At 41.9% G+C, this 9,786-nt stretch overlaps 1 protein-coding gene across 1 annotated transcript in view; it reads right to left on the bottom strand.

Moving 5' to 3' along the window:
• The window catches only part of OAT (ornithine aminotransferase), a 27,640-nt gene extending 25,945 nt beyond the window's left edge, over positions 1 to 1,695 (bottom strand). Inside the window, exon 1 of the mRNA XM_060241454.1 lies at positions 1,576 to 1,695. The gene's annotated coding sequence lies outside the window, so the exon portion shown is untranslated. The remainder of the gene's footprint in view (positions 1 to 1,575) is intronic.
• Positions 1,696 to 9,786: the final 8,091 nt, after the last annotated feature.

Genomic DNA, 9,786 nt, shown 5'->3' with positions numbered 1-9,786 from the left:
AGTACCCAAATATATTATTTCCTTTGCTTCTAAGGAAATTGGGGAATGTCAGGTATTCAAGGGGGCTAGTTATATCTGTCTGTTGCAATCAACACAGAACTGAAACATAAGCCTTCAAGGATTAGAGTATGCTTCATCAAATACACATGAAGAAGTGAGGTGATATCTTCTATGTAGAACAACATATGTTTTAAAGATTCAGATGTGACACTGACACTTGAAGCATCTCCTCCTTAGATCCATACCCCCAGCTGTTGAATAATACACCTGACAAAGCAAGCACCAGTTCATAATTGTTGATGCTAGAACACTGTTCTCTAAAATGCTTCTAGACTCCAGCCTATTCTGGGGAGATATTGAACATCACTGTTTTTCCTCTGAATCTTTAAACCACTAGGGGCTGGGTTAGCAAAATCCAGTGATAGAGTCCACAGCTAAAGAGAAAAAGATCAAAGCTTGATGGAAAGATAACAGAAAGCAAATGAAAAAAGTTTTTCACATTATAACACACTGAAGATGAGCATAACTCCTAAGGTGAGGCCTGCTAGGGCTCAAATACATACATGCAGGCCTCGGATTTAGTGGGAGCTCACAGGAGTGCAGCTCCTGAACCTTTCTGAGAGTTCCACCTCCTCCTTCCCACCTTGTCCACTGAATAGTAGGTGCAGCTGCATAACAATCCCTGGATGAGCTCCACCACCTAATTTTTCTACAAAATGACTTTCCCTCAAAACCCTTCTTCCTCACCCAGATAAAGAATTACAGGCACAATTGATTCAGGTGGGTTGCCATGTCAGTCTGAAGCAGAACGAAGTATGGTCTTTTGTGTGCATGCACACTTCTTCAGATACAATGAAATGGAAATTACCAGTCCATACATATAAGTAGAGTGAACAGTAAATTAGCAAACAGCATAATGAAGATATTTAACAGACGCAAAGACCAAACAGGAATTTTCCCCAGAATTAAACCCAAACAAATGGTAACCATATAAACTAAGCTTGTTATTCCTATTTGGTCCTTGAATCTGTTAAACATCATTATTATGCCTTTTGCTAATTTGATGTTTGCCTTTTACTTATATGTATGGACCGGTAATTTCCATTTCATTGTACCTGATGAAGTGTGCGCGCACACGATAGCATATACCTGGAACAAAACTAGGTACAATCAATGAGAGGGAAGCGGAGAGGAAACAGACACTCCAACATGTTCAGAGAAACCTATCCCATTACATATTCCAGAAGTAGTTTCCAACAGCTTTAAACCAAATTAAGCCAGGGAGAAGGGGTCTAAAGGCAGCAAAGCACTGAAGGGCAAAAGGACGTTAGAAAATTAAGTTCTGATATTTTTATGCCCATAAAGGCTAACTTGAACTTGTTAGAAAATTCAACGCCGCACTATCAGAGCCGCAATGCCGCCCAAAGGCCCACCCCTGCATGAGCCAACTTTTGGTCAGCATTTTCCGGAGGATCAGAAAAAGGCCCTCAGGGGAAGAGTCGGCAAAGTTACGCGGGAACCACAACCGGCATCGTCGTTTTAGGCGCCGTCCCGTAGGCAGCCCCTCCGCCCTACCTCAAAAGGCGGACTCCGCTTCTCCCTTTGCCACGCGCACCACGAGAAAGAGGAAGGAAAAAGGCAACGGCTACTATCTTCAGCAACTGTCACACCTCAAAAGGGCCGACTCACGTCACAAGTCCGCAGAAAAGCCCCGTCGCAGAGATACCCCATTGGTTGCACGTTCGCTTCTTCACCAATCACTGCTCAGAAATCACTCCTCCCCGGCAATGTCCGATTCCTATTGGTTGGCTTCTATTCCTGCCACGCCACTCATTGATCTTTCTGAGAGCATGCCTTGCTCTGATGTTCAACCAATCAGAATGTCTCCGTAGAAAACCTCTGGCGGCTTCGCTATTTTTCTTTCAGCTCTGCCTTTAGTCGCTTTTCAACCTTCTCGTCTCTACTTAGACATGATTTTTTTTTTCAGCTTCTTTCTTTCTCGCCTTTCTGTGTGCTTTTACTTATTTTTTTAGATGATGATTTCGTACCGTTTAAAGCTGCCCCCAACGCTGCCCCCCAAAAGACTCCTGGGAATTGTAGTATGCAAAAGATGACGATTCCCTCTTAAAGTTCTCCAGCATCCTTCACATAATTTGCCAGTGAGAAAGAATGCCTGCTGAACTACGGTAATTTAAGGCTGCTGCGTATTCGTGCCGACTGATCCTATTTACTAATTGAAAATATTTATTAACTGGCGTCTGGCGGTAAAATCGTGGCGTACTAAAACTAGGAACAGCGATTGCTAATAGAAAATGCATGCTTGCCCATAGAGGGAATAGTTGGGACCACGCTTGCCCATAGGGAATAATGGAGACCACACCCGCCAGAAATAATGGAGTTGGCTTGCCCTAAGGACAGCGATTGCATAGACTATAATACATGATTGCCAGAAGAAGGATGAAGAGAAGAATCATCCACACTTGCTCACAGGAAATAATGGAGACCACTCCTGCCCATAGGGAATATAATGGGGATCACACTTACTTGTAAGAACAGCAATTGCCCAAAGAAAAATACATGATTGCCAATAGAGAATGAATGGTTGTCCACAGGGAATAATGGCGACCACACTTCTCCTAAGGACAGCTATTGTGCATAGACTATACATGATTGCCAGTAGAGAATGCACACTTGCCCAAAGGGAAAAATGATGACCCTGCCTGTTCTTAGGAAATACTGGAAATTAGGCTTGACCTAAGGACAGCAATTGCCCATACATGATTGCCAATAGAGAATCCATGTTTGCCTATAGGGAATAATGGACCACGCTTGCCCATAGGGTATAATAGTGGAATTCATGCTTTCCCATAGGAAATACTGGAGTCCACACTTGCCCAGTATGGAGAACTATTGCTCATAGACAGTACACGATTGCCAATAGAGATTGCATGATTTCCCATAGGGAATAATAGAAAGCACACTTGCTCAGAAGTAATAATGGAAAGCCAACTTGTCCAGAGGGAATAATGGAGCTCATGTAACCCAAAGGGGTGCTCTCCTAGTGTATAGGATAATATTAGCTCTTGAAGGAAACCATTTTACTGAGTGTGGGTAACATTGAGATATCTCCGCTAATTGTATACCATGATTTCCACCCCCCTCAGAAAAAAAAACAAAACGCTTTCAGAGTCCGCTTGCAGAGAGGGTGGGATAGAAATTGAATGTAATAAATAAACTAATCCTGTTGCTTAACCAAGAAAGGTTGTTTAATTGAGAGGGAGGGAAGTACTAAATAACACATGCAGACAGAGAGTACATGCCCCCTGTCAAATTCTGGAGGTGGGTGGGGGGTTGAGGGTTTGCCATGCCAGAAGTCCCAGCAGCTATAGCCTCTGAGACTTCATGCCTGCCAAACCTACGACTCTCCCAAGTATCTCAAGAATGCCACTGTCAAATGCTGGCGGGGGTGGGGGTGGGAGTCGAGGGTTTGATGTGCCTGAAGTCCCAGTAACTGGGAGTTCAGGTGCATCAAACTTCTACCAAGCATATGTGGGGTATTCCTATCAAATGCTGGGGCGGGGTCCGAGGTTTTGGCGCAGCTGAAATCTATGGTGTGCATATATGCCTTGGCATTAAGGCATGCCAGACCCCCAAACAGCTGGCAAGATGCACTTAAAGGAAGAGCCTTTTTTTTGCTTCCTATCAACTAGCATTCCTAACAGCTAGCATTGCTTCTTATCAGCTAGCATTTGCACCTTGGCATTCAGGCTCAGAAGACCCGGCTGGACAGTAAGCAAATAAGAGGCTTCCACTTTAATTGCTTTTGGCCAGCTGGGCAGGGGGTCTCACACAGCTAAATGGCAAGGAGTGAATGCACTGAATTCAGGCCCCATGACCAGCTGGCAAGATGCACTCAAAAAGGAAGCCTTTTACCTGCTTCCTATCAGCCAGGTCTGGCACAGCTGAATGCCAAGGGGCTTATTCAGGCAAGCTAGATGCCATGAACAAGAGCCCCATGGCACAGAGAGGTAAAGCTGCAGTACTGCAGTCAGAGCCCTTTGCTCACGACCTGAGTTCGATCCCCAGTGGAAGCTGGGTTTTCAGGTAGCCGGCTCAAGGTTGACTCAGCCTTCCATCCTTCCGAGGTCAGTAAAATGAGTACTCAGATTGCTGGGGGGAAAGTGTAGATGACTGGGGAAGGCAATGGCAAACAACCCCATTAAAAGTCTGCCGTGAAATCATTGTGAAAGCAACATCATCCCAGAGCCGAAAATGACTGGTGCTTGCACAGGGGACTACCTTTACCTTTAGATGCCATGAACAGATGGCAAGATGCATTTAAAGAAGAAACCTTTTACCTTTCTCCAGTCAGCCTGGTCAGGTGCATCTGAATGTCAAGAGGCTTATGCCCCTTGGAATTCAGGCCGCCAGAACCCACAATCAGCTGACAAAATATACTTAAAGGGGATGCATTTACCTGCTTCCTGTCAACCACACCTGGCATGCATGAACTGGCCAGAAGCAATTGAAGTGGAAAGCTCTAGTCTTACTTGCTTCCTGACAGCTGGATCTACACTAGGTCTTATGCCTCTTGGCATTCAGGCATGCCAGACCCGATGACCAGCTGGCCAGATACACTTAAAGGGGAAGCCTCTTAGTCGCTTCCTGTCAGCCTCTTGCCCTAAGGACAGCGATTGCCCATAGACTGTACATGATTACCAATAGAGAATCCATGCTTGCCCTTAGGGACCACACCTGCCCTTAGGGAATAATGGATACCACACTTCTCCTAAGGACAACAATTGCCCATAGAGAATACATAATTGCCCATAGGGAATAATGGAGACCACACTTGCCCTAAGGACAGTGATTGCCAATAGACTATATATGATTGCCAATAGAGAATCCACGTGGTTTCCATTATTCCCTATGGGCAATAGCCGTTATGACTGGGTATGTCAAAATATATCTTTCAACCTAATCTTGATTTAGAAATCATATAAACCTGGAAAGTTCTGCTATGGAAGTATCTGCAAGTTTTTAAATAAATATAAATAGAAGAATATTTCTAAAAAGTTTTAAACTCTCATCTTTAATCTCTTAAACACTTCTTTCTGTGCCATCATTTCCTTTAACATCATCTGCGTATTCACTTTCTGCTGCTTTGTTGTCTGTGTGTTTTCATTTCACAATCCTTTGTGCTTTTTGTATCAGAACCTGTCCTTACTTGACTTCCTGGGACCTTGTGTCTTGGTTTCTGCCAACCTTGCAATGTTTCTTGGCTAAGATATGACACGCTCGAGCTCTATTGATAATGTCTCGTGCTCTCATTCTTCACACACAGAGACACCCAATAAAAGTCCTTCTGGAAACCTATGTGATATATTATGAATCCCCAGTTAACCTTCTGACGGTGATATAAAAAGGTCACAAGACTACCAGTGCAATCGTAAAAAATATTTTCCTAAGAATCAGCTCCTTTGAATAGACCTGAATTGGACTCTGAATAGACCTGTTTCACATAAGGCCTTATGCTCACCCAGATTTTTGAAGCTTAGAGCTCTGATTTGAAAACTAGACCCCATTCTCTTTAAGAGGGGCAAATCTCCTCCAGATTCTAGACACACAATGAATACACTGTCTGGATCTGCTCAAGCTGCTATGAAGCTCAATAAAACAAGTGTGGTGCCATCTTCCAGTCTTATAACTGAGTGGCTTCAGAATGCAAAGTGCACATATCTGAATAGTTCTAATAGCATGCTAAGTACCTGTCTCTGCTTACCAGCACTAACCTCCTGCATATTGGATAATGGCAATTGTGCTGTAAGAAATGGCTGTGCGTAATGTGGTTTTCATGCTTGTTTAATCAGAGGAGTTGCAACTGTAGCACTGGAAAAAGAAACTGCATGGCATCCAAAGAGTTAAAATTTGAAAACAAGGATCAAGCAATGATCAAAACAATCCTGTCTGCATGCTTCACTAGGGAGCTGCAAAAAAAAAAAAGACCATGTGAAAGATTAGGCTGCATAAAATATACTAACATAACTGCCTGGGGTGGTGGTGTTCCTGCCCCCTTAATTGGGATTGCCAACCTCTAAATTAACACCTGGAAATCTCCTGTAATTAAAATAGATCTCCAGATGACAAAGATCAGTTCTCTTGGGGGAAATGGTTGCTTGGGAGGGTGAACTCTGTCATTATATGCTGCTGAGGTCCCTCCCTTCCTCCCCTCCCCAGGCTCCACCCCCCAGATCTCCAGGTCTTTCCCAACCCAAAGCTAGCAACCCTACCCTTAATAGAGACATAATGGTTTGCTATTTATTAGGTGATGATTTTACCTCCAGGGGTGGAATTCTAGCAGGAGCTCCTTTGCATATTAGGCCACACACCCCTGATGTAGCCAATCCTCCAAGAGGTTACAAGGGTCTTTTTTGTGCTACCTCCATGCTGTGAAAAGCTTCAGCTGCCCTATTACTACACATTAAACTTCTGTTAAAGGAGCAGGATATTTATACGAGCCCTGTTGGCAAACCATACCCTGTATTACACTTCAGTAACCACAAATAAGCTTTTGACTCTTGCTGTAAATCTTGCCTATTCTAGTATAATTTCTTATCCCACCCACCCCACCATTTAAATGATAAGCCTAGCAACAACGATATTGTTGTACTGTTTTTTAAAAAAATTGCAGCCCTGTTCACGTTACGTGGATTTACTGTTTAAACCTTAAAATGGCATTGTTAACTTCCACATAAATAACATCAGCTGAAGAATTTATTTATGTAATGATGGAAGATTTAGCAAGTAATTAACTCCACTATTGACATCAATGGAACCTGCACCCAAATCCTATATTTACACAGAATTAAGGCCCACTAACTTCTGTGGAACATACTCCCAAGTAAGTGTGAATGGATACTATAGTGACTTTGAAGGTGTTTCAGTTTAGATGTACGGCAATGACATTTAGGAAATCTGGATGGGATTAGAACCATTTGTGAAACACATCCTACCTCTAAAGATAATTTAATTAGATACCATTCAAATAGGATTTATTTGATCACAGCCAGGCCTCATTTTGGGCAGGAGCTCACAGGGATGAAGCTTCAGAACCTCTAAGTTTTATTGTGCTTTTTCTTTCTTAACCACCACCTCCCCATACTTGCTTCTGGGCTCCATTGATCAAACCCCCTGTGAGAGTTTTGCTGAAGCTTTTCATGGCAAAAAGATAAGTAAAATCCAATTACGCCTCTTTTTCTCCATGTGGTTGGCAGCCCTGCAGCCAAACAAGATGCTGTTAAAATAGACAGGTACCAACTCAAACATCTGCACAAAACTGAGTTTACAAAGAAAATGTAAACTGGAGGCCCCTAAGCAATACTGTAGAAGTTTCTTAATTAATCTGGTCTTCATTCTTTTTATACTAAGTTTTCATGGCAGTTAAAATAAAGTATCTTAAACCCAAAATGTTTAGTGTCTAATTTTAGGGAGTGAAGCAGTCCAAGGAATTCCACTGGGTCATCAGGTTCTCCTAGTTTCCACAACAAAACTTAGCACTGCTTTTTGTGGTTTACTTGTTTTTAACAAGAAAACAGTTCTTAGTCAACAGGACAATTAGCATGATCAAGATTGAATCATTAAAGTACAAATACCTGACATAGTTTTATTATTCATTGTTATATCAGTTATAAAGCTGCCTTTAACTAAGTAAGACTATTGATCCATATAGGTGAGCAGTAGCTACTCTGACAGGCAACAGCAGTCTGGCAAAGGTAGATCTTTCCTCAGATCGTTTAACTGAAGGTTCCAGGAACTGAACCTAAAATCTTCTACATGGCATGCTAGTGCTCTATCATTGAGTCACTGACCCTTCCTTGAATGTAAATGCAGCTTTACAGAGTTTCATAGTGCTTCTTAAAGTCCCGTCCTAAGGAACGTTCATTTTAAAGTTCTGATTCATACTTGGGATGTGTTCTAGAGTAGCCAACTGGTATGGGAGAAAAAAATCTCCTGTCTCTTTAAAGGTACTTAATATGTAGAAATTGGCATGCTTTTCATACCATGGAAGTAAACAACCTTACTGTGTTAATATCATCCAATTAAGAGTCCACATACCCTGGCCTAACCCTTGCATGAGGGAAAGGACTGATGTAGTTTATTAATATGATTCATTGTGAAGTTGTCTTTCATTCACTCTTTATTGTTGTTGCTGTTATTTCTTTTCTATAGTTTATTAATTTTTCTGCAGGGCTTTGGCCACCATAGTTGTCTTTAATACAAAAATTAGTGTTTCTGTAGAGTTTTCTTGTAAATGTTATGCAAGGGAAAACCCTATTCTGGCATGACATTTGAAGCTGGTTTATTAAAAACAATCACCTCAGTAGGCTTACCAAATTGAATAACGGATGGCTTTGCCTAAGTTTTGGAGAAAGAAACATTCCAGCAGGCACTCAGTACTACGAGAACCTGGGCCTTCTGAAGGTGTGTGCTCTCCTGTCTTCTGCTGAATCTGGCAGCTTCACTTACTTTGTTGATTTTCATAATTTCCTTCTGTAGCTTTGTTTAGATAAAAAGACAAATGGTGCAGAGGAAAGAATCTTATACAATCATTAAATCCTATGAGCTTTGCATGCAGTTTCATCCGGGGAAATCGTAAAGTTCCATTCTCAATACACGCCATAGTCAGCAACTATACTGTACATTGGAAACAGAACTTTAAGGCTCTGAAAGATTCCCCCCCGATGCAGCTGCATGCAAAATGCTTCGTGGTTTCACAGTCATTAAAAATTCTTTCCTTTGCACTATTTGTTTTTTCATCTTTGTTTTGCTTGGTGCAACCCCCTCTTTTCTTCTTCCATGACTGTGTACCAACATGTTTAATACTTTCTCTTCATAGGCTCTTTGGCCACATAAGCTTATCCTTTACCTTTGTGGGAGTTGTGCATAGCAACTGCAGTGCAGGCACAGATGTACAGTGTTATTTTAAGGGATAAGGCTCGTGGCATGGCAAGAAACCTTTGGGAGGGTGCATGGAGGACAATTTTGCTGGTGCGATATACAGGGCTAATGAGTGATTTGATGCTATGGGAAGGTAATACTCACCCTCTAGATGTATTTATTATCATCATCTGTAAAATATATTTAAAACAGCGTGACCATGTGGAAAAATTGTGCCATTTATCTCTAGGAATGTTACAGAAACTATCTATTAGGTGCCCATGGCAATCCTGACAACAGTCTACATTCAACAGCAAAATATTCACTATTGTAACAAAACTGCTAGCTGGGAAGAAAACTACACTCTCCTGAGGACAAAAAAATGGTTGTTCAAGTGCTGGGGAGCCACATGAAGAAAGATATCTGGAGCCTCCATGAATGCAGCCCCACATTTCTTTGATGGAAGACATTTGGATCCTGCTTAACAATGGAGGAATAGATATGCATTTTCTGCATTCAAAACTAATAAAAAATGAATTTTCTGAAGGTGTATGTCCTCTTGTCTTCTGCTGCATCTGGCAGCCTCATTGTTTCCTTGAGAGCAGATCACCTATTAGCATGAAGGAGGGGATCTGTGATTCCACAGAGAAAACTTAAAATATTAGTAGCCCAGTCAACAGAAGGAAAATACTATTGCCAAAGATGCTTTGGGCAGGATTGAGAGAGGCTTTGTATATGTGGCTGTCTATATACACCTCTTCTTCTGTGTATAAATGCTAACAAAGTAAACACCAAAAATTATGATACATACATCACTTGACATACAAGACATCAATGGGACCTTTCAGC

Source organism: Heteronotia binoei, chromosome 6 (genome assembly GCF_032191835.1).
Source record: "Heteronotia binoei isolate CCM8104 ecotype False Entrance Well chromosome 6, APGP_CSIRO_Hbin_v1, whole genome shotgun sequence".
NCBI lineage: Eukaryota > Metazoa > Chordata > Lepidosauria > Squamata > Gekkonidae > Heteronotia > Heteronotia binoei.
This window is presented reverse-complemented; position numbering and strand designations above follow the sequence as displayed.